We start from the raw sequence: 25,499 nt of genomic DNA on the forward strand, positions 1-25,499 counted from the left end.
GAAAGAAAAAAGGGCAGATGGGCTGAAGAACTCCCCCTGGTCCTCTGGGCTGACAGAACCACGCCTAAAACATCCACTGGCCAAACCCCCTATTCCTTGGTCTATGGATGTGAAGCAGTAATTCCGGCTGAGGTGGACATTCCATCAGCCAGATGTAGCCTAAACACAACAACAAACAATATACCTCTAATGGAGGATAGCCTGGACTTAACAGAGGAGCTAAGAGATGCAAAGAAGCATCGATTAGCAAAGATACCAAACAAAGAGTTGCGAGAAGCTACAACAAGACTGTCAAAGCCAGGGTATTCAGGGTAGGAGATCTCGTTCTCAGGAAAGTATTCCAAAACACAAAAGAAAAGAATGCTGGCAAATTGGCCCCAACCTGGGAAGGCCCCTATCTGATTGATTCAATAGCTGGCCAGGGAGCTTATAGACTACAAACCCTGGACGGCGAAATGATCCCAAGAGCCTGGAATATTACACATTTAAAACTATTTCACATATAGAATATATCGCACAATCCAGGTATAACTTTTTACTTCAAATACTTCTTGCCTGGAACCTACATGTATGATACTTGCAATTACATGAATAAATGCCGTATATGATTTCTTCAATTTATATGTCCAAATACTTATTTATATTCTCATATTCACTTAGCGAAATCTTCAACACTTGTTTTACATATTGCATCTTAGTTAAAACAAATCTCAAAGATTGGGGGCCACCCCCACCAAATATCCAACTGATATCCAAAATTCAGTTGCAAAACAGGCCTTTAAATACTGAGCTCAACATACAAACCTGGAAAATCTATTCCTAAACTGTATGACATAGATGGGTCATAAGCCCTCCAGACAGGCAAAGGACGTAAGCCCTCCAGACAGGCAACAACCCCACCCATAACACATTAAACTGGCCTGATCCAGTCGAATAACTGGCCTGATCCAGTCAAATAACTGGCCTGATCCAGTCGAACAACTGGCCAGATCCAGTACATGTCCAACATCAGTACCTTATCAAAACGCAAAAAGAAACAAAACAAAGACCAAATATTTATTCACCCAAAATACTGGTCCCACCTAATAACCATCCATTCCAGGGACATTCCCCCTGGATGGGCCAAAAAATTCCTTAAAACTCTAAAAATTCATTCCAGGGACATTCCCCCTGGATAGACCAAAACCCAAAAGAAAAAACTAAACTATCTTTGAGCCAGTAACCGACTCACAACCATCCGCCATCTCCTGATCACCAGACTTTGCCTTGGAGGGAGGAGAATCCACTTCTTCTTCTTGACCCATGTTGGCCAAATCAGGATACTGAGCGTCCAGAGCTGCCTCATCTCGGTCCGGATTCCAATCAGCCCGGTCAGATTCTGGATCCCTCATAGCATCAACCCGACCTTTCCCGAAGAAATACTGAGCAAACATCAGCCAACCTTGCCTCCACTAACTCCTTTTCAGCAGCAAGCTCCTCATTCTTTCTCAACTGATCCTGCATTGCCTGCTTCTCAGCCTCCAACTCCAACCTGACAGCCTTCTCAGCATTTTTCGCAGCCACCTCACAAACTATAGCAGCCCTGGTTGACTCCTCCTTAGCCGCCAACTGAGATTGGAGCACTACTTCATTACCCCTGGATGTGTGCAGGTCACGGTTAAGTTTATCCAGTTTTTCCTCCAAACTAGAAACCCTGTCCTGGGCGTCCCTGAGCTGACAAGCAGTAGCCAACCCGGCATCCAATCCCTACACATATACAAAATCAATCAGCCTAATACGAGACAAAACAAAAAACACATCAACAAATTAAAAATATTCCTGTACAACTAACCTCCTTAGCCTGGGAAGCGAGTTCGGCGACCTTTGTTACAAGAGAAGTCGAATAGAGACCACTCGGTAGATGACTCAAGAGTATTAGCAGACAAGAGCGACCGCTCATTTTAGCAGTAAAACTCGTTTATCTGTGCCCGGGCAGCATCCATGTCATCAATCCTAGCAGTCACTTGCCTTATACTCCTGAGTGGCTGAGCCGGGATAGGCTGTTTCCCTCCTTCCTCCTCTTCCAGAATATCATCCTCTCTCTTTCTTTTTTGAGCCTGGACGACCTCTGGTGACACTATCCTGGGCGGATCTTGAGGAGGCTGGACATCAGAAATCAGGATATCCAAAGTCTTGTCACTCCCACTAGTTTCTGGCTCTTGGACTGTTTCAAAGCAATCCTAGCCACCCCACCTTCAAATCCTTTGCGAGAAAAGCTAGCCACCTAGCAGAGAAGACCTAAACACCGGATATATAAAAAATGTACGTAAATATCAAACCAAAAAGCGACAGGAAGACAATAGCCAACCTAAAAGCAAGCAGAAGACGTACAGGAAAGAGCAGTAGAACTAGGCTTGCCTTTGGGTACTCTGACCCCAGTCAGCCTGGTCTTCATATACCGGGGCAACAACTCCCTACCCAAACTGGCTGGCCAGGTTCTTTCCTCCTCAGGAATAGCAAGGAAAGCATCTATCCGGAAATAGCCTCCTCATCAGGAGGATCACAACTCCAATCGGGAGCTACAAAAACCACCAAAATTACACGGGTAAGAATCGAACCCATTAATTTCATATAATGTATTGCAAAATAAAAAGGTACAAGGAACCTACCACTCTCCAAGGGAGGATATCTCAGGTAATCAAAGCCTGATCCCAAAGTCTCGGTCGGACAAACAGGAAAGTCTTTGCCCAATTCTTATCATCTCCAGAATCCAGGTTAGTAATTAATGGAGACATTTTCGATTTTATTCTCAAATTAAAACGACCATCAACAGGATTTTTCATATGATAAACCGCCTTGATATCGTTAATAGTAATTACGAGATTATGTTTAGCACATAAATTTTCAATAGAGTGGACAAGCTTCCAAACCATTGGCATAATCTGAAAAGGTGATACCTCCATAGCACGAATGGTATCAATCATCAAGGGAGTAAAAGGTAACTTACAGCCTGCTTTGAATGCCCATTCAAAAATACAGAACCAGCCAGGTGATACCCGTTAGCCCCGATCGGGCAAGACTCGAGGATCCACACCTCGGTAGATTCAGGAATTATTTTCTTCTCCCTTAGAATCTTGTCATAGTTTGTTTTTAGCAAATTCTCCTCAGGGAAAGAAGAATCAAGAGATTGAAGAGCAGTGAATACAGAATCCTGATACTTGAAAGCCACAGCCCGAGCAGGAGGGTCAATTTCCCTTACCTCCTCCTCTTGAATATCGTGGGTTCGGACTCAACGAAAGAGCAGCAGCGGCTCTCCGAGATGCGGGCGTTTTTGGCTCCCATATTTCTAGATTGTTTGATTTATTATTGAAATTGTCGAGATAACGGAACGGGATTACTAAGAAGAAGGGAAGAATTTGGAAGAATTTTAGAAGAATTTTGAGAGGAATTTGAGGAAGAATATTCAAAGCAAAGAAAGTGGAGGAAAATTGGTGAAAAATAACCTTGCCCTAAATACCGTATTTATAGAAAAGTGAATAACGGCATGAAAAACCTAGGAATTGCAAAACTGTCAGCATGATGTCACGTAGCCGTTGCAGTGTTCAACAGTAAATAGGAGTCTAAGAGTCACTGAATGAATATGATTCTTTTTAATTGGTTAACCCGGTAAATTTGACATCTCACCCCTGGCCGGATCCAGCACGGGTAAAATGTCAAGGGGCAATTGTTAGGCCCAGTTTAGCCTGGTCTGACCATAACCTGGCCCGACTCAACAAAGCTGATTGATTGAGACGAAGACCGGACAAGACTAACTACTATCTAGCTGCTGAAGAATATTATGGCAAGAAGACTACTAAATCCTGGAAGAGAAACCTTTTAGTCAGTATATCATAGCTTGGCGGATTACTAAAAACAGGCTGGATTAAGAAGATGGACAAGAAATACGATTGTATAAGCCAAATAACCGTGCCCTATTCTCAAGAAAGACCAAGTCCAAACCTAAAACTATTTAATCTATGAATCTGGACGGAAAGAAGAGAAAAAGCTAAGGATTGGTTGAGTTGAGAACGGGTCAAGCGAGCTAATAGGAAGCATGCCCTATTATTTAAAACAATGACTCCTACAATTAGGGAGGAAGTTGCTCATTATAACGTTACTCATTGTAACGTTGGGGAGATCATTTGTAGGACTATAAATAGTAGAATTTAACAATTGTAAAGGGGGTGATTAATTAATTGATCTATACTTTATCTTTTTTCACTCTTGAACATACAAATATACGCACAATATTGTGCCCAGCTTATTAATACAATAAAAACGTTATTCCTTATACTTATTTCTTTTTTTGTTATTTGTTCATACCATTCTAATCTTATAGAACTAGATACCCTGATCACTATATAACCAAGCCGGATCCTTTCAGGAAAATCCTGCTAAAACAGCTTGGAACCAGGGTTCCTGCGCGATTTCCTCTTCATCGGTGATTTGGTGGACATAAGCCGGCTCTGACCGTCGTTCGATGCACAAAGGCATTTCCACCATGTGATCTGGCATATTAATCAATGATGCAAGTTTCGTAAGAGCGTCTGCAAATTGATTTTCTTCCCGAGGTAGGTGTAGGTAGGTTACGTGATCAAAGAATTGAGCTACTTGGTCTATTCTAGCCTGATAAGGCGCGAGGCTTTCGCTTCGAATTTTCCAAGATCCTGTAACATGGTTGATGATTAGTGATGAATCCCCATGTACTCGGAGGTTTTTAATGCCTAAGCTCACTGCCGCTTGTAGTCCAATGAGACAAGCTTCGTATTCTGCAGCGTTGTTTGTCACCTCGAAGTCGAGTTTGACAGCAATTGGTGTATGCTCGCCTTCAGGAGAAATGAGCAACACTCCTATTCCAAATCCTCTAAAGTTTGATGCTCCATCAAAGTAAAGGTCCCAAGAATCTACATCAGTTTGGAGTATATCCTCGTCTGGAAATGACCAAGTGTCTATCGCTTGTGCGTCATCGATGGGATTTTCTGCGAAAAACTCGGCGACGGCGCGACCTTTTATAACCTTCAGTGGCACGTATTTGAGGTCGAATTCTGAGAGCATCGGGGTCCATCTTGCTAGGCGTCCGTTGAGGACGGGTTTCTCGAAGAGGTATTTGACTGGATCCATTTTGGAGTATATTTTGACGAAGTAGCTAAGCATGTAGTGGCGTAGCTTCTTCGTTGCCCACACAAGAGCGAGGCATGTCTTTTCGAGTTGTGAGTATTTGCAATCGTACTCCAAGAACTTCTTACTAAGGTAGTAGATAGCTCTTTCTTCACTTCCTACAGTTTGAGCTAGCATGGCCCCCATGGCGGTTTCGGTTAATGTGAGATATAAACCAAGAGGTTAATCTTGTTGAGGTGGCATGAGCACTGGCGGTTTGGCCAATATCTCTTTGATTCGGTCGAACGCTTTTTGACAATCATCATCCCACATGGTGTGGTCCATTTTCTTGAGCTTCTTGAAGATAGGCTCGCAAATCATTGTAAGTTTCGATATGAATCGACTTATATACTGCACTTTTCCCAGGATTCCCCTGACTTCTTTTTCTGTTCGAGGTTGTGGCATTTCGATCAGAGCTTTGATTTTGGAAGGATCTATTTCTATACCTCTTTGACTAACGACGTATCCCAGGAGTTTGCCAGATGTCACCCCGAATGTGCACTTTTGAGGGTTGAGCCTCATGTTGTACTTTCGTAGCCTCGCGAAGAACTTGCGAAGGTTCGCAATATGCCCTTCTCTTTCCTTGGATTTGACAATCATGTCATCTACGTATACCTCAACTTCTTTGTGCATCATGTCATGTAAGAGTGTAGTTGCTGTGCGTTGATATGTAGCTCCGGCGTTGATCAATCCAAACGGCATGACCGTATAGCAATAGGTTCCCCATTGAGTGACAAAGGCGGTCTTATGCATATCTTCCATGGCCATCTTGATTTGATTATAACCCGCATACCCATCCATGAAGGATAGTAATGCGTGGTCTGCGGTATTGTCCACCAAGATGTCGATGTGAGATAGAGGGAAGTCATCTTTTGGACTTGCTTTGTTCAAGTCCCTAAAATCAACACAAACACGGATTTTCACATCCTTTTTGGGTACGGGTACTACGTTGGCTACCCAGTCAGAATACTCGGAAACTTTGATGAACCCGGCTTTGAATTGCTTGTCAACTTCTTCCTTAATCTTTAGAGCCCATTCTATCCTCATTCGTCGAAGCTTCTGTTTCACAGGTTTGAAACCTGGCTTAATCGGAATCCTATGTTCGGCGATATCCCTGTCGATCCCTGGCATGTCTTTGTAGGACCAAGCGAAAACGTCTTTGAATTCATTTAGGAGGTCTATGAAATCGGCCCTTTCGGTAGAGCTCAAGGTAGTCCCTATCCTAAGTTCTTGGGGTTCTAGTTCGGTTCCTACGTTGATGGGTTCGGTGTCCTCTATTACTGGTCCCCTTTCCCCTTCCTGCAGTATTTCTTTGGCTATGTAGGGAGGTATTCTGATCGAGTCTGGGTTTTGGTCATCCTCAGTATCATCGTAAACAGAATTGCACTCAAGATAACACAAAGAGTAAGCAGAACCTGATTTATTCATATTAAAATTTGAGTAAAGTTGAAACAAAGAAGCCAACTGATCCATGGTCAGTGGCGGCAAAGGGACAGTGGTTGGGGCATTTCCCGAACTACTGTGACTACTCGAGGCTAAGCTAGGAGAAACAAAGGGAGTGGGGATGACGACAGGAGTAGACTCTCTAATGACTTCTCTAGACTCCGACTCTGACTCCGACTCCGACTCTAACTCATCGTCTTCTGGTTCTCCTTTGAACATCTCTCCTTCTCCAGTGGTGAGCTTGAAGAGTCTTCCTTGCTTTTTGGTCCACTTGATTGATTTTCTCCATCCTTTCTGCTGTCTTGCGTTGGTTTCTGTGATTAGCGCGGTAGGGTTGAAGTGATCGTCTTGAAGCATCATGGTAATGATCTCATCCTGCGCGGCCCTAACAAATCGATCTTCTCCGAACAACAGGCTAACAACTTGTTCGTCTAAGCAAGGTGCTTGACGGGTTTTGACGGTAGGAACCGTTTATGGAGGGATAAAGTAGCAATCGTGAAAGATCTCGATTCCGGCTAGCTTCCTTTCGAGGTAATGCCAAGGCTCGGGAAATCCGTGAAAGAGTTCTAGACTTCCTTCTTGAACAAAGTACCCATTTAAAGTAGGGAGATAGGGTCTCATTTGGACTCCTACGTGCTTACGGTTTTGGACTTGGGCAAGCATTTCGAGAACCTCCTCTTTCGTGGGTTTGTACCCTAGTCCAAGTGGTATCCTCTTTGAGTTGCCTTCCTTGTATGGTGCGAAGGTGTTTCTTCGAGTAGGGTTCAAAGGCATTCCAGGGAAGTATCCCTGGGTTTTAAGTATGTGGTTGACCACCAAGTTGGAGTATGGATCATAGTATAAGGGTGCCAACTCACTTTCTATGACACTTACACTTTGGAAGCCCCCAAGTTCATGTACGGGATCTGCAAGGACTTGATTATTCGACTGTTTCTCGATTATTGCCTTGATGGGTGACGAAGTGATCGTCACTACTTTGCCATTTAGTGGGATCTTGATCTTTTGATGAAGTGTGGATGTTACTGCTTTGGAAGCGTGAATCCACGGCCTTCCCAGAAGTATGTTGAAAGAAGCCTCGATGTCCACTATTTGGAAGTTAACCTTTCATTCAATTGGCTCTGTGGCTATGGTTAGGTTAACAAGTCCTACCACCTTTCATCGGGTACCATCATATGCGCGCACACCTTGATTGGTAGGGGTCCAATCCGACTCTTTCATGCCTAGCTTGTATGCCGTTTTGAGGGGTATGACGTTGACCGCGGAGCCATCATCTACCAAGGTCATTGGCACGTTCTTCTTTAGACAAATGACAGTGATGTAAAGAGCTAAATTGTGACTAGCGCCAAAAGGTGGCAAATCTTCGTCTGAGAAAGTAATAGGATTACTTAGCTTCGGTGATTCTTGGAAGACCAAGTTGACTACATCTTCAAGAGTGGAGTTATGTGCTACATTTAGTTTGGCCAAAGCTTGCAGTAAAGCTTGGCGATGTGGGAATGAACTTGCTATTAATTGCCAGACTGAAAGATCAGCCTTTGTCTTCTGTAATTGCTTGAGCAAATGATCAGTGGAGTCATCTTCGTTGTCATTTGGTGTGACGACGTTGGTTGGACCATTTTGAGTAGTGCTTTGATATGGGCGACCCGAACGAGTTAGGTGGTCCACATCTTGGTCTTCACCATTTTTGACTATTTCTTTGACTAGGGAGTTTTCAGTGAGATACTCGTCCTCGTCATCGTCGGCCCAAACTCCATTGATTGTAGTTAGTTCCCTCATTCTCATGATATCACCTTCCAGTCGTATGATTTGGTCAACTAGTTTATCAACCGCGGTGATTACTTCTTGCATAGTAGCATTTTGAGGGAAGATTAGTGGCACATGTTCTTCGGGTGTTGCGTTGGGATCATGTTGAGTTGTTACCACATTTTCTAATTCCCAAACTTGTCTATCCACGCTCCTTGCCCACGTGATGAAGTCGGAAATGGTAGGGGAGATAGTAGAGTAGAACTCTTCATTCTCGATTGCATGGATTTCATTTTCGATTGGAGAAATGAGGTGTGAGCAATCTAAGGTAGATTCATCACTTGTGATCACTAGAACTCCAAGAGGATTCTGAGTGTTGTTGGGTTTACCTCCCGGTGGTATTGGCAATCGACCATCTTCAATCATGTCTTGAAGCACGTTTTTCAACTTGTAGCATTTTTCTGTGTCGTGCCCCTTGCCCCTATGGTATTCACAGTACGAATTCTCGTCCCAGAATTTGGACTTCCTTTCGGGTTCGGGAGTAGGTCCAATGGGTTGGAGTTTACCTTGCTTCATTAGCCTTTTTAGAGCGTTGGAGTAAGTGTCCCCAAGATTTGTGAATTTCCTTGGTGGGGTACTTTTCTTGGATGGTGATACGTGCATTTTATATAGTCTTTTTAGCCTATTTTATGCACGTATTTCTATGCTTTTATCGTGGTTTTATGCTACGAAATGCCCCGAATATGCTACTTTGGGTTATTTTGTCTTATTTGCAGAAATGAGCCATAAAGTAGTATATTCATGCCATTTACAGTCCGTTTTGCATGCATTTGGAGGAAGAGATAATTTGGAGCGGGAAATATAGCTGTCTTGGGATGCGTGAAGGTGTTTCGGGAGCTAAAAGGACAAGTCAAAGTCAAACTAACGTGAATTGTAAGCTGCTGAAGTCAAGATCCACTTGATCGAGTGCTTTTCTAGTCGATCGAGTGGTTTTAGGGTTAATAATAGTCGATCGAGTGGTTTTACTGGTCGATCGACCAGTTCAATAATAGCCTGTAGTCGATCGAGTGATTTAGTTGGTCGATCAAGCAGTTTTTGGGTGAGTTTACTCGACCGAGTGGTTTTAATCCACTCGATCGAGTGGATTTTGCTATGGGCTGGGCTTTTTACTTAATTTCCGTCAATTAGGTTTAGCTAATCCTATTTTCTTATAAATAGGAAGCTTAGGACGTCATTTAAACTCTCTCCCTTTTTCATCTGACACACTGTCAGACATTACTTTTCTTCTGTCACTTTCACTGTTACTTTTGTTCTTCAATTCCGGATCAATAATTCAGTATTAATTCTTTCCCTTTCTTTTCTTCTTTAATTATTGTTTATGTTTATTGTTATTTCTTTATTTTTCGTTCTTACTATAATTATGTCTAGCTAATTCCGTAGTATGTTAGGATTAGGGAAGCCGTGGTAGCAATGTGTTATAATTGACTTGAATAGATTAGCCTTGCGATAAGAATTGTATTGGGCAATTTAATTGTTATCAGGTCGAATGAATGCATGCAGGAGACCAATTTATCTAGTTAACCCCGACCTGGATCGAAAGATTGGAAGGGAAGGCTTGCTTAATTACAATAGGGTATTGTAGTGAGGGCGAAAGCTAAGCTATTTACGCTCTAGGGCGGTTTAAGGACCGAAAGGTGACGACCATAACTCTTCTTATCAATAGTTTAATCGCCTCAGTATACCCGATAGTATAGCTACCACGGTGGACCGACTCCTAGCATATTTCCTTTCTCTTATTGTTAATCTCCTTCATCCCTTTTCTCTTGCCTTTAGCTTCAGTAGTTTAGTTAGTCCAAATCAATCAAACCCCCCAATTGTGACATCAGACAGATAGAATAGACAAGTAGATAGTACACCGCCTCCCTGTGGAGATCGACCCTACTTACCGCTGACTTCTGTTAGTTGCACTTAGGTATTTTATTTTTGGTACGAAACGACAGTATCAAATTTTGGCGCCGTTGCCGGGGAGGCAAATAATTATTTATTTGTTTAATTTTATCTGTTTTTAGCCTCAGGGGATTTCTCCCTTGAGGCCGTTCTAATCTTTCCTTGAGTGCTGTTTTGATAGGCCTTACAGGTTCTACCTAGACAGTTCTAGGTGAAAGATCGTCAAAGGGAAGGCTTGAGTACCTTTGACCCGTCACCTATGTCCCATTATATGGCACAGCAGGTGATTTACTGCGGGAGATGTGGTGCTGCTGGGCATAATGCAGTTTTTTGTTTGGCAGAGAATGACGAAGTTTACGCGTTCCAACAGTGTAGTCGAGCTAGTCAAGCAGTTGTAGTTGTGCCGCCACATCAACCCTATCAATGGCCACCGCAACAAGATCCTCCTGATATACAAGAAGAAGAAATTGCGGAGCTGAAATCTCTATTGGAGACACTTGCATCTCAAATGCAAGTGAGGCAAGATTATGATAAATGCACTTTTTCGCGACTTGATAAGCTCGAAACTGACATTGCTCAGTTAGTAGCTGAGATGCAAGAAGAAGAGGTATACCTTGCTGAGAGCGGTTTTTCCCCTGAGGAAACCGTGTTGCCCAATGCTGAGGATGACCTCTATGACTCGGATGACGAGTTTCTATCATATTTCAATGCCTTACGCGAGGATTTCAGCCCTATCCAGGAAATATCACTCGATCGAGTGACTTATATTAGTCGATCGAGTGAAATTTCAGAAGAGTCAGTCGATCGAGTGAAATTTCAGAAGAGTCAGTCGATCGAGTAGTTCAAATCACTCGATCGAGTGAAAATCAAGAGGAAAGTGCTCGATCGAGTAATAATTCTACTCGATCGAGTGAGTTGGCCATTGGGAGCTATGATTCGTCATGTGGGTTTGATTTAGATAACGATTTTGACGATGATAACGGTTACGGTGAATCCCCCTTATTCAAAGCCGAGTTAGATGCACTTGAGGCCGAGATTTACGGGACGAATTCCACTGAGGGTGACGAAAGGACAGCTGAGTCGGTATTTGCTCCTAGCACGGATGAGGTAATAAATTCCTTTGTCAGTGATTCCGACGTTGAGAGCTACCTACCTGAGGTAATTAGCGGTAATTTTATTATTGTTAATATTCAAAGTATGCTACCTCGTTTGACTCGTGCTAATTCTTATAATGCTATACCCCCTCCCATGTGGACCTGTAATTTAACGAATTTTCACCGTACTTGTCATGTCAAAATTGCTAATCTGGATCGGGACCTTAATTTATCATCTATTGCTCCCGCGCTCCTTTATTTTGTGGATAAATTTAGGAGCGCCCATAGGAAATTTGTTCGGCTTAAAAAGTTTAACATTTTTATTTCCTATTTCTGTAATCCACTTTTGTGCTACTTATGCTTTTGTGTAGCACATGCGCAGATGTACGATCTAATGCTGCGCGCTTTGAGTTGTTTTGATTATGACTAATTAGAGAGCCTCGAAGAAAAAGAAGGTCGAGCTGGGACCTGACTGAAGCTAGCGCTACCCGGGAGGCAACCCGGCGATTTTATTTTACTTCTTATTTCATTTCAGTTGTAATAAATGGTTTTTATACCATAGACGGTCTCAGTTAAGCTTGTTTTTGTTAGTTTGCGGGCTGTTTTTATTGCGTTTTGCAGGAATTACATTGAGAATCACTCGATCGAGTGGAATTTCCACTCGATCGAGCACTTTAGCTGATGGAATCACTCGATCGAGTGATTAATCCACTCGATCGACCACCTGCAACAAGAAAACCACTCGATCGACCTAAACTCCTTTCGATCGAGCAGTTTTGCATGCCCATTCCACTCGATCAGTCCTTATTCGAGTGCTATCGAGTGTATTTGACTTGGATTAGCTTCCTGAGACGGTTTTCCGGGCCCTTAGCAACCTCCCATTTCATGGTCGGTTTGGGGAGGTCCCCTTTATTCGCGCTATCTTGTGAGTTTTCCGCATTTATTCTCTTTCTCCTTTAGTTTGCATTTCCTTTCCATGTTTTGGTACAATGGGGGCATTGTACGGTTTGGTTTGGGGAGGTTATGCATCCATATCTGCGTCTGCATATTGTTTTTACTGCATTTGGTACAATTATGCTTGCATTATTGTTTATTCTTGTTAAAAATCTCATAAAAATTAGAAAAATTGATAAAATTCAAAAATTTCACGTTTATTTTAGCATATAGGTTGAGTCGGAACGATAGATTTCAGTGATGAAATTGCACTATAACTGTCCTTTTGCTTAAGCCTTGCAATAAATTTATATCTTTTAGCTTGTCTTTTGCATATCTACGAGTTAATGTTTAATTCAGCTGAACATATAGACTTGACCTGAAATTTTGGCAACCTACTTATATATTCTAAGGATTAGAGCCGTATAAACTGGTGTCATTTATGACCAGTTTCATATAGGATTGTGAGTAGTTACTTCTTGCATAACAGGTATCATCAATTTGCACATATATGAAATTCAATTGCTTTTTGCCTTCATACATTCGGGTTAGTGGTTGGTGTCACATGCAGGGAGGTGCTTACATTTCCCCTTTCTTACATTTTTACCCATTTAACTCCACATTAGCCAAATTTGCCTATTGACCCTTAACTACATCCCAAATTTAGCCTGCCTTGTCAAGCTAGTTTAGATTGTTTTTGCGGTATATTGTCTATTGTACCAAGTTTGGTTCATATCATATCGATTCGGAGTTAGTAATTTATGAAGAAAGGAGGTTGATGAAAAAAGACGTGAAAAAGAAAAAAAAAAGAATTCGAAAAATAAGAAAAAAACGAGAAAAACAAAAGAAGAAACCGAAAAAAAAGGAAAGAAAAAAAAAAGATGTTGTTTAAGACGGTTTCTGCTCCTATGTTTTATTTATATCATTTGAGGAGTATGTTTGGTTCGGTTTGGTGAGTTTTGTGCCATATGAAGGGCGTGTGTTTAATTCTATAATTGCTTAAGAAATGGATATGTCTCATATGGTTTTGTTCAGGTACTAGCTTGATCACCTATACCTCCACATTCCCATAAATGTTTTGCCTTTTCTTACCCATTGCCTCACTTTACCATATTTTTGTAAGCCCTCGGCTGTGACAGGACCTTGTTTGGTTGGAATGTATGTACGGTAGCTAGAATTGTCTATCATATTAGTTGCATGCATGTTTGCTAGAATTGAACCTCCAAAACTCGGGAAGATTTAATGACGAAAACCCGCAAATATTGATTATAAGGGATTTAGGTTGGAAATTAAAGTGATAATTATTAAAAGGGGTTTTTTGTCAAACACAACCTTTAAAAAAAAATTCTTCCAAACACCACCTTTAAAAAAAATGATTGTAAAACACAAACTTTAATAACGTTTTTGTTGTCAAACACGACTTTTTGCCCGAAAAACTTAACATTTTGCAATGGGGTAACTTTCAGTCGATGTTTGAGATAGCAAACGATGTCGGTTTGAGGCATTTTTGGACTAGTTGGAAATGTGGAAATACAAGCTTTCTAGGGGTTATAAATACGATGGTCAAATGTTGCCTTATGTGGGGTTTATTGATGTGTAAAGTAAGGCTGGTCGGAGAGATTAGCGGGTGGTCGGGGATTTTTAGTGGGTCTTTTATAGAGGGTATGATGCTTTGTTTGGTCTGAAATTTGGTATGTAGGTAGCGGGGAGTGTAAGATAGGCCGTAGTTGTGTTGTTTTTTATGGTTGTTTGTTGTAGGTGGTGGTTTGAGGTGAGTGAATTGAGTCATATAAAAAAAATCTTACTTTGACATTCTTTTGAATGTTTTTTTACTTTCAAATTAACTCCCCTCGAACCACCACTTGTAAACCAACAACCACCACAAACAACACAACTAAGACCCACCTTGTACTACCCGCTACCTACACACCAAGTTTCAGACCAACCAAAGCATTATAACCTCTTTAAAAGACCCATTAAAAAGTCCCGACCACTCGATAATCTCTCCGACCAGCCTTACTTTACACAACAATAGACCCCACATAAGGCCACCTTTGACCATCGTGTTGATAACCCATGGAAATCTTATATTTCCACCTTTCCAAAGAGTCCAAGAACACCTCAAACCGACATCGTTTGCTATCCCAACATCGATTGAAAGTTACCCCATTGTAAAATGTTAAGTCATTCAGCTAAAAAGTCGTGTTTGACAACAAAAAATATATTAAAGGTTGTGTTTTAAAAACCTTTTTTTTTAAAGGTGGTGTTTGGAAGAATTGTTTTTTTTTAAAGGTTGTGTTTGAACTGAACTGAACTTATTGGATCTGAACTTTTCTGAACTTATAGGATTTGAACTGAACTGAACATATGAACTGAACTTATAGGATCTGAACTGAACTTATAGGATCTGAATTGAACTAAACTTATAAAATCTGAACTAAACTTAAATGATTCGAATTTACATTAACTTAAATTAATTTAACTTATTATTATTATTATTATTATTATTATTATTATTATTATTATTATTATTATTATTATTATTATTATTATTATTATTATTATTATTATTATTATTATTATTGTCGTTGTTATTATTTTTATTATTATTATTGTTTTAGCAGGATTTCCCCTGAATGGATCCGGCTTTATTTAAAGAGTGATTTGGGTATCTAGTTCTATAAGTTTTATATATTGTGAATGAATAATAAGGGAAAACGAAGTGTAAGGAATATCACTTGTATTATTTTATAAGCTGAATACAAATTTGTATAAGTAATTGAATACACGGGAATGAAAGATAAATTGTAAAGTAGCTGAATAAAAATCAATGAATAATGAATGCCTTTACAAATGCTTGATTATGCTATTTATAGTTCTACCAATATTAACGTTACATTATTCTCAACGTTCTTCCCCGTTTGTAGGAGCCGTTGCCAGATTAATAGGGCATGCTCCCTATTAATTCGCTTGACCTGTTCTACTTCTTAACTAATCTTGATCTTTCCGTTTAACATTCATAGATGATGTAGCTTTATAGTTGGACTTGGTCTTCCTTGAGAATAGGATACGGTTATTGACTCATACAACTGCACTTTTTGTTTATCTTCTTAATCCAGCTTGTTTGAATGCCCCGCCAGGCTATTTCGTACTTACTATCAGGCTCTTCTTCCAGGATCTAATAGCCTGCTTATCCTGTAATACTCTTCATCTGCCAAATAGTAGTCAGATTTGTCCGGCCCCTGGAGGTCTTAATCAGCCTAGTAGGGTCAGGCTAAGTTACAGTCAGACCAGGCTAAAACTGGGCCTAACAATTGCCCCTTGACATTTTGCCCGTGCTGGATCAGGCCAGGGGTGAGATGTCAATTTTACCGGGTTAAACAATAAAAAGAATTATATTTACTCAATGACTCTTAGACTCCTAGTTACCGTTAAACACTTGCAACGGCTAATTTGTGTGATGTCACGCTGAGAGTTTTGTGTTTTCTAGGGTTTTTACACCGTTATACCCCTTCTATAAATACGGTATTTGGGATGAGATTGTTTTTCACCAAATTTCTTCCACTTTCTTTGCTAAATTTTCTTCTGAAATTCTCCCCTATTTCCCAGCTGTTCTATTCTGCTAATTTATAATCTTTCGATAAGTAAAATTCATCACAATAAACTAAATAATAAAGGATATGGGAGCAAAAAAGCGTCCTGCACCCCAGAAAGCTACTGCTGAACCTGAACCCAAAGACGTCCAGGAGGAGGAGGTGATTGAAGTTGATCCTCCTGCTCGTGCTATAGCTTTTAAATATCAGGATTCTAGTTTTTCTGCTCTTCAATCTCTGGATCCTTACTTTCTGAAGAAAACCTATTGAAAATAAACTATGATAGGGTTTTAAGGGAGAAGAAGATAATTCCTGATTCGACTGAGGTATGGATTCCTGAGTCTTGTCCAGTCGGAGCTAACTGGGTGTCACCTGGTTGGTTTTGTATTTTCGAATGGGCGTTCAAAGCAGGTTGTAAGTTACCTTTTACTCCTTTAATGATTGATATCATTCGTGCTATGGAAGTATCACCTTTTCAGATTATGCCAATGGTTTGGAAACTTGTTCATTCCATTGAAAATTTATGTGCTAAACACAACCTTGTAATTACTATTAATGATATCAAGGCAATATATCATATGAAAAATCCTGTTAATGGCCGTTTTAATTTAAGAATCAAATCGAAGATGTCTCCATTAATTACTAACCTGGACTCTGGAGATGATAAAAGTTGGGCAAAGACTTTCCTGTTTATCCGGACTGAGACTCTGGGATCAGGCTTTGATTATCTGAGATATCCTCCCTTGGAGAGTGGTAGGTTTCCTGTACTCTTAGCTTGCAATATATATTATACGAAATTATTAGGTTTTGATTTTCACCTGTGTATTTTTGGCGGTTTTTGCAGCTCCTTATTGGAACTTTGATCCTCTTGACGAGGAAGCTATTTCCAGGATAGAGGATTTCCTCGCTATTCCTGAGGAAGAGAGGGCCTGGCCAGCTAGTTTGGGCAGGGAATTATTACCCCGGTATATGGAGACCAAGCTGACTGGGGTCAAAGTACCCAAAGGCAAGCCTAGCTCTACTGCTCTTTCCTGTATGTCTTCTATATTGTCTTTATGTTAATTGTTGTCTTCTTATCGTTTCACGTCTGATATTTATGTATATTCTTTATGTATTCAGTATTCAGGTCTTCTGCTAGGTTGGCCAGCTTTACTGCAAAGGACATAAAGGCTGGGGTGGCTAGAATTGCTGAATAGTCCAAGAGCCAGGAGGCCAGTGGGAGTGATAAGACACTTGATATTCGGTTTCGATGTCCGCTCTCCTCGGGATCCGCCTGGCTAGTATCACCGGAGGTTGTTCGGGCTTCCAAGAGGAGGAGGGAAGATGTTATTCCTGAAGAGGAAGGAAGAGAGAAAGAGCCTATTCAAGCTCAACCAATCAGGAGTGTCAGGCAAGTGTCTACTAGGATTGACGATATGGATCTTTGCCGGGCACGGATAAATGAATTTTTCGCTAAAATGGGCGGCCAGCTTTGTCTCGCTAATACCCTTGAGTCTTCTACTAAAGTGGTTTCTATCCTGACTTCTCTTGTGACAAAGGCTGCTGAACTTGCTTCTCATGCTAAGGAGGTTAGTTGTAAATGGATGTTTTTAATTGTTTATGTGTTCTTTGTATCGTTTTATATTTGGCTGATCAATTTTGTTTCTTGTAGGGATTGGATGTTGGGTTGGCCACTGCTTGTCAGCTCAGGGATGCCCAGGCCAGGATTTCTAGTTTGGAGGAAAAGCTGGATAAGGTTAACCGTGAGCTGCACACATCCAGGGGTAATGAAGTAGTACTTCAATCTCAGCTGGGGACAGCTAGAGAGGCATCCAGGGCTGCTATAGTTTGTGAGGTGGCTGCAAAAAATGCTGAGAAGGTCGTCAGGCAAGAGTTGGAGGTCATTGTCGGGAGAGCTGTCTGCCGAGAAGCGGTGCAATGCAGATCGATTGAGGAAAAATGAAGAGCTTGGTGCTGAAAAGGAATTAGTGGAGGCGCGGCTTGCTGATGCTGCTCACTATTTCTTTGGGAAAGGCCGGGTTGATGCTATGAGGGATCTGGAATCTGACCGGGCTAATTGGGATCCGGATCGGGATGAGACAGCTCTGGACACTCAGTATCCTGACTTGGCCAATATGGGTCAAGAAGAAGAAGTGGACTCTCCTCCTTCCAAGGAGAAATCTGATGACCAGGAAATGGTGGATGGTTGTGAGTCGATTCACATCGCTCAAAAATAACTTAGATTTATGTTTTTCTTCTTCGTTTTGGCCTATCCAGGGGGGATGTTCCTGGAATGAATATTTAGGTATTTTTTGGCCCATTCAGAGGGGATGTCCCTGGAATGGATACTTATTAGGTGTGTGGTAAGGCCAGTTATTTTGGATGAATAAATATTTGGTCTTTGTTTGTTTCTTTTTGTGTTTTGACAAGGTACTTTTGTAGTGTTGGATGTGTACTGGATCTGACCAGTTATTCGACTGGATCGGGCCAGTTTTTTGTGTTGGATCTGGCCAGTTCATCGTATTATGGGTGGGGTTATTGCCTGTCTGGAGGGCTTACGTCCCCTGCCTGTCTGGAGGGCTTATGACCCATCTATGTTATACAAGTCAGGAAGAGGTTTTCCAGATTTGTATATTAAATGGAGCTCAATATTTTAAGGCCTGTTTTGCAACTAAAGTTTGGGTATCAGTTGGATATTGGTGGGGGTGGCCCCCAATCTTTAAGATTTGTTTTAAATAAAATGCAGTATGTAAAACAAGTATTGAAGATTCTACTTGGTAAAAATAAATATGAGAATATTGACAAGTACTTGGGCACATAATAGAAGAAATTATATAAGGCATTTATTCATATAATGGCAAGTATCATACATTTAGTTTCACATCGATCGTGCAAGAAATGTGAACACGAAAATTATACCGGACCGGGAGATATATTCTATATGTGAAATAGTTTTAAGTGTGCAATATTCCAAGCTCTTGGGATCATTTCGCCGTCCAGGGTTTGTAATCTATAAGCTCCATGGCCGACTATTGAGTCAATTAGGTAGGGACCTTCCCAGGTTGGGGCCAATTTGCCAGCATTCTTTTCTTTTGTGTTTTGGAAGACTTTATCGAGGACAAGGTCTCCTACCCTGAATACCCTGGCTTTGACAGTCTTGTTGTAGGTTTTTGCAACTCTTTGCTGATATGCCGCCAATCTAATCTTTGGCTGCATCTCTTAGCTCTCTTCCGTCAAGTCCAGTTGTCCTCCATTAGAGGTGTATTGCTTGTTATTGTGTTCAGGCTGCATCTGGCTGATGGAATGTCTACCTCACCGGGATTCGCTTCACATCCATAAACCAAGGAGTAGGGGTTTGGCTGTGGATGTTTTAGGCGTGGTTCGTCACCCAGGAGGACCAGGGGGAGCTCTTCACCCATCTCATGCCTTTCCTTCTTTCTAGCTTCTTCTTTATGCACTGATTACTACTTTGTTTTGGATTCTCCCTGACCGTTAGCTTTTGGATATCCTGGTGTGGAGGTTACCAGGTTGATGTTCCATTGAGCACGATGTAAGGTCTGCTTTGTTCTTTTTCCCACGAATTGCGTGCCATTGTCGCATACTATTTCGAGAGGGGATGCCATATCTACATATGATGTTGTGTTTGATGAATGCTATGACATCTTTTTCTTTGACTTGCCTGTATGAATCAGCTTCTATCCACTTGGAGAAGTAGTCAGTCATTGCTAACATGAAAACTTTTTGTCCGGGTGCTTGAGGTAGTTTCCCTACTATATCCATGCCCCACTTCATAAATGGCCAGGGTGCGGATATGGAATGTAGTTCCTCGGATGGCTGATGGATATATGGTCCATGAACCGCAAGCTTCGCATTTAGAGTGAATTCCAGGCAATCGGCCCTCAAGGTGGGCCAATAATAACCTGTTCTGAGTACCTTGCTTGCCAGGCTCCTTCCGCCTTTATGATTTCCACAGTATCCTTCATGGATTTCTGACAATATCTGTTCAGCTTCTTGTGGCTCCAGGCATCTGAGGTACGGCCCAGCCTGCGATTTCTTAAAAAGCACGTTGTTAATAATAGTATATGAAGCAGCTTTTATTTTTAGTGCCCTGGCATCTTGCTTATTTAGGGGAAGGATTCCTGTTTGTGATCATAGTACGGTTTTGTCCAGGAATTGGCAACATATATTGGGAAACTTTCATCTTGTTTATTTATTGTAGGTTCTAATAAATGTACGATGGGTATTTTGTCAAAGTCAAGGGGACTGAAGTTGGATCCTAGGCCGGCCAAGGCATCGTCCTGGGTATTCAAGTCCCTAGGAATTTGGTCAATATTAAAATTGCGGAATTTTGATTTCAAGTTTTGAACAACTTCCAAATAAAGCATCATTTTTGAGTCTTTTGCAGTATATATTCCATTTACTTGGTTGGAAATAAGAAGGGAATCAGTACGTACCTTTAGGTTTTGCACACCAAGGTCAATATATACCTTTAATCCAGCTATTAGGGCTTCATATTTCGCCTCATTGTTGGTAGCCTCAAATGCTGACTTATAGCATGTACTATCTTATCCCCATGTGGCGATTTTAGTACTACCCCCAGGCCTGTGCCCCTCATGTTGGCCGCACCATCGACAAATAGGGTCCATTCTAGGTCCTGTTTGGTCGCCTGGTCGGTTTATTTACTTCTTTTATTAGGTCGGGTTCTAGGGTCGGACTAAAATCAGCCACAAAGTCTGCTAGTGCTTGTGACTTAATTTCTGTCCTTGGTTCAAATGTTATCTTTGTATGTGCTTAGCTGGGATGACCATTTGCACATTCGTCAGGACAATTCGGCTTCCTAAGTACGGACTTGATAGGAAGATTGGTTCGACTATTATAGGGTGGGTTTCAAAGTATGGTCTTAATTTTGTGCAACTCATAATTAAAGCTAAAACATATTTTTCAAGCGAGGCCATACCGATTTTCGCATCCATGAGACTTTTACTTACGTAATAGACGGTGGTGTTGTTGTCCGTCCGCTTCTTTGACCAAGACCGCACCGACAAAGAATTTCTGTGGATCGATGTGTATCTTGTCGGGGTTCATCTTTGATTGGTTTTGCCAGCAAGGGAGGAGAGGATAGATATGTTTTCAGGTCTTCAAAAGCAGCATGATGATCAGGGGTCCATTGAAAGTCCTTGTTCTTCCTTAGCAGATTATAGAATGATTTGCACCTTTCTGACGATCTTGAAATGAACCTGTTCAGGGCCGCTATTCTTCCAGTCAGCTTTTGTATGTCTGTGACCGTCTTTGGTGGTTCTAGCTCCAGGATAGCTTTGATCTGTTCAGGGCTGGCTTCTATTCCTCTTTTTGTCACCATATAGCCCAAGAATTTGCCTGCTGAGACTCCGAAATGGCATTTTTGTGGGTTGAGCTTCATATTGAATTTCTCCAATATTTGAAAGGCTACTTCCAAGTCTTTGACGTGGTCTTCCGCCTTTTTTGACTTGACTACCATGTCATCTATATAGACTTCCATGGTATCTCCTATTTGGTCTTTGAACATCATGTTGACTAGCCTTTGATAGGTTGCACCTGCATTCTTTAATCCAAAGGGCATAGCAGATAACAATATATACCTCTTTCAAGTAATGAAAGTCGTGCTTTCCGATCTCCGGGGTGCATCTTTATTTGATTGAATCCGCTGGAGGCATCCATGAATGTTAACATTTCGTGGCCTGCAGTGGCATCCACCATTGCATCGATGTGTGGCAGGGGAAATGGATCTTTTGGGCAGGCTTTGTTTGTTGGGAAATGTGTCCTCAACAATAGTGCGATCATATGATTTAAATATCATTATTAAATCTCATTTCAAGAATACGGAAGGGATGATACATTACATATATAGTCAACTGGTCCACACATATCGGTAATGATTGGCTGGCTAGAGTTTGACATTACTGTCGTGCGACGGTGGTGATCAGTTGATCCCTTGAGGTCACACCTAAAGGACGATTCCCTTAATTGAAAAGGTTAATTAGTTGTATACCGATACAGATTAATTAATTCCTTAAAATTGAACAATTTGATTTGTGAGAGAGAGAATATTGATATCTTATTATAATGGGATTAAATAAGATTTATTTTAGTAATAAAATGCTTTGTTGCTAAAATTATTTATTGTTTGAGAAACAATAAAGATAAGGATGAATGGTTAATTATAATTACAAGAAGTTGTGAATTATAACTATATGACCCATTTTATTTATGTGATCAAGTATCACTAGTCAATTTGTTGTATGAAATTTAATTAATTCATGAAATGATATTTATGTGATAAATATGCATTAAATTAATTAATAACATGTATCATACTACATGTGACATATTGTGTGACAAATGACAAATTGACAAAATAAAATGGTAGTCCATTTTAAGTAAATGGACCGAAAAATGGAGGGTGTGTTAGTGGGTTTTGGTTGTTTTATTTTATTTGATAAAATAAACATAATGATGCCTACCTACTACTAGTCTTACACATCTTACACACCTACTATTTTTGAAAAGAGTAAAAGAAAATGAAATGATGCCATTTAGGCTCCCTAAACCGTGAGACTCCATCTAAATGGATGAGAGTTGGTTCTTTTCTTTTTCTAACACACTACCATTCAATACACATGCAAAATGTTCATGTATCCTCTCTTCTCTCTCTTTTATCTTCATCAAAAAGATGAGATTTAATCTAAATTGTTCATATAGGATTACTAAAATTATCAAAGTAATATATGAGTATTAGTAATCAAATTTAAGGTAAACCACAATATAAACATCTAGTGCATGTTAGTTTGTGGGATTAAGGGATTGTCTTGGGTGCTACTAATTGGAGAATCTCTACTTTGGGATTTTTGTATGTTCATCCATTAAAGGAAAGCTCAAGAACAAGTGAGTAGGAGGACTCACTTGTGCCCATAAATCCGAAAATCACATGGTGAGATATAGATTTTTCCATCTCTTTAATTAATGTTTGCATGCATAAAATCCATATTTAATTTTATGACAAATTAAATAAAATCACATATATGAATATGTATGTATATAGATCTACATTTCCTTCAATCGGTATCAGAGCCACGGTTGTTTGCATGCAAATTGGTTAAAAGTTTTTCCGAGTTATATGAATAACAAAATAAAACTTGTAAAATTTGTGTTATTATGATATATCACGAAATAATTACATGCATGTTAATATTTCTGGTCCTAAAGTGTTTTAGGATATTTTGGTTAATTTTTCGGATTTTTATTGTTCATATTTAATAATAATGACATTTAAATGTGATTTTATGAGTAAAAATGTCATTTTTGGTCGAAAATTAGCTATACTTCGAATTTTCACTTGGTTTTTGGATATGTTGTTACATATATTATTTTGAGATAACCTGTAAATTTTCATAATTTTTGCACTTGTTATGCTCGAAAAATGAATTTTTCATTAATAAATACGGATTTAAGAGAAAAATAGGTTAATATGAGTTAAATTTCGAATCTGGTCATAGAAAATTTATATGTTGTCACATGCAATTTTACAAGATGTGTGTAAAATAATTGGCTATAAAGAAGTCTTTTAGCATGATTTATGAATTTTTGAAGAAAAATGACATAAATAGTGACATTATTAGTGAAAAATTAATAAAACATAATCTATGACTTAGGAAAAACGTCTAATGTTGCATTTTATTATATTTTTCAGATCTAAAATGAAAAGTTAATGAAAATAATTTTTCCATGTTTTTATGATTATTTTATTATATATCGATAAACCGCAACATTGTTTTTCCGGAAAAATTTCGAAATTTTTAACCTAAGATTTTGAACATTATGAGTGTCATGGAATTTTTCCAGAATGTTCATGAATTTAAATTTCAAATTTTGATTTTATTTGGAATTTTGTGATTTATTTGAAGTTTAATGGCTTATTTTTGTAATTTTTGGTCCTTTATGAACAATTTTGTAAATAAAAGTTAATTATGGTCAAATTATTAGTGAAGACTATATTTTGAGTCCTAAGAGGTTAGGGTAATTAACTTATGCATAAATATGAGTTTATGTATTTTTGTGATTATAAAATGTTGAAATCACGCAAATCCGTAAAAACCGAGTAATATATGATATTGGCTATTTAAAGGCGATTTAGCATAAAAATTGAGCATGTTCATACATATTATAATGCTGCATTTTCCTTATGATTGTCATAATTTTAATTTATGTAATTTTGAATTATGTAATTTTACTTAGTATGGCCTTAGATTTTAATTGGTATTTCCCGAAATGTATGGGAATATCGATTCGGTTGTAATTTTTATTGTGATCTCGTATCACCGTTTTGTAATTTAATAGATTTATTTTATTTTAGTTACAAATGTATAATAGGAAATTATGTAATTTATTATGTAATTTTATTCATTCCGGAGTTCCAAAAGACGGATTACTTCAAGAATGGCGATACATAAAGACGGTGTTACCTCGAGATGCGTGCCACAACCGAAGTTCAAGGGACCAATGGAGTTGGTTTCCGAATATGTAATAGATTAATAGTTTTTCTATTTTTAGGAAGGCCATACTAGGATTTATTTTTCCTTTATGCTTGCATTTTATTTTATGTCACATGCATCGCTAAATCGCCATAACTAAACATGCATTGTTTTTATCGAGTTTTTCGACCGTGTCAATTCGAATTATCGTAGTTCACCGCTTTAGTTCACTTAAAACGTGATAGATAATAAATTGACATGACCTCTCGCTAAAACAATTAATTGAGATATAGCCTTACCAAATAGTAGAAACCATGAAAACCTATTTCGCGAGGGAGTGCGCTCGGCCCTACCGGGGTACAAACCTTGTTACGTAGGGGAAGTGGGTGATGAATGTTAATCCACCGAATTCATGTTGATAAGGGATGTATCGGCCCTACCGTGCCCGAGTTGATGTGGATTTGGATCATGGACACATTTATTCGAAATTTGGATTGAACTCAACAAAAGTATTTGATAAGGGATGTATCGGCCCCACCGTGCCCTTGTCGATGTGTTTTGGGCTAAAGATAAATGTTAATGTAATTTTATCGACCAAGAGTTCTAAAAGTAGAATCGATTAAAGAGTTAATCCACCGAGTTATATTGATAAGGGATGTATCGGCCCCACCGTGCCCAAGTTAATATGAATTTGGATCTTGGAATCATTTATCATAGTTGGGTAGAGGTCACTATGTAAATGCTATACTTGTTTACAAGTATTAATAAAACGATAAATGTTAAGTTTTCCTCTATTCCGTTATCATATTGTTCTATTTCTTTACCACAATTCATATACGATATCATTTCGTTTTTGATTCAAATCTCCATTAAAATATCATAACTAAAGACAAATATGAGTTTGCTTCTAAAACCTCAAATGAACCATTGCTAAGGATCTCCTGTAAAGAATATAGATTAAAGTTATTCATCATCAAACAGGTTTTTGATTCTTGACTAACACATCTACTTACAATGGATTGTTATTCATATACTTAATTGAATTAAGTACCTTGAAGCGATAAATTGTTTTGGTGATTAGATTTTCA

Source organism: Silene latifolia, chromosome 2, assembly GCF_048544455.1.
Source record: "Silene latifolia isolate original U9 population chromosome 2, ASM4854445v1, whole genome shotgun sequence".
NCBI lineage: Eukaryota > Viridiplantae > Streptophyta > Magnoliopsida > Caryophyllales > Caryophyllaceae > Silene > Silene latifolia.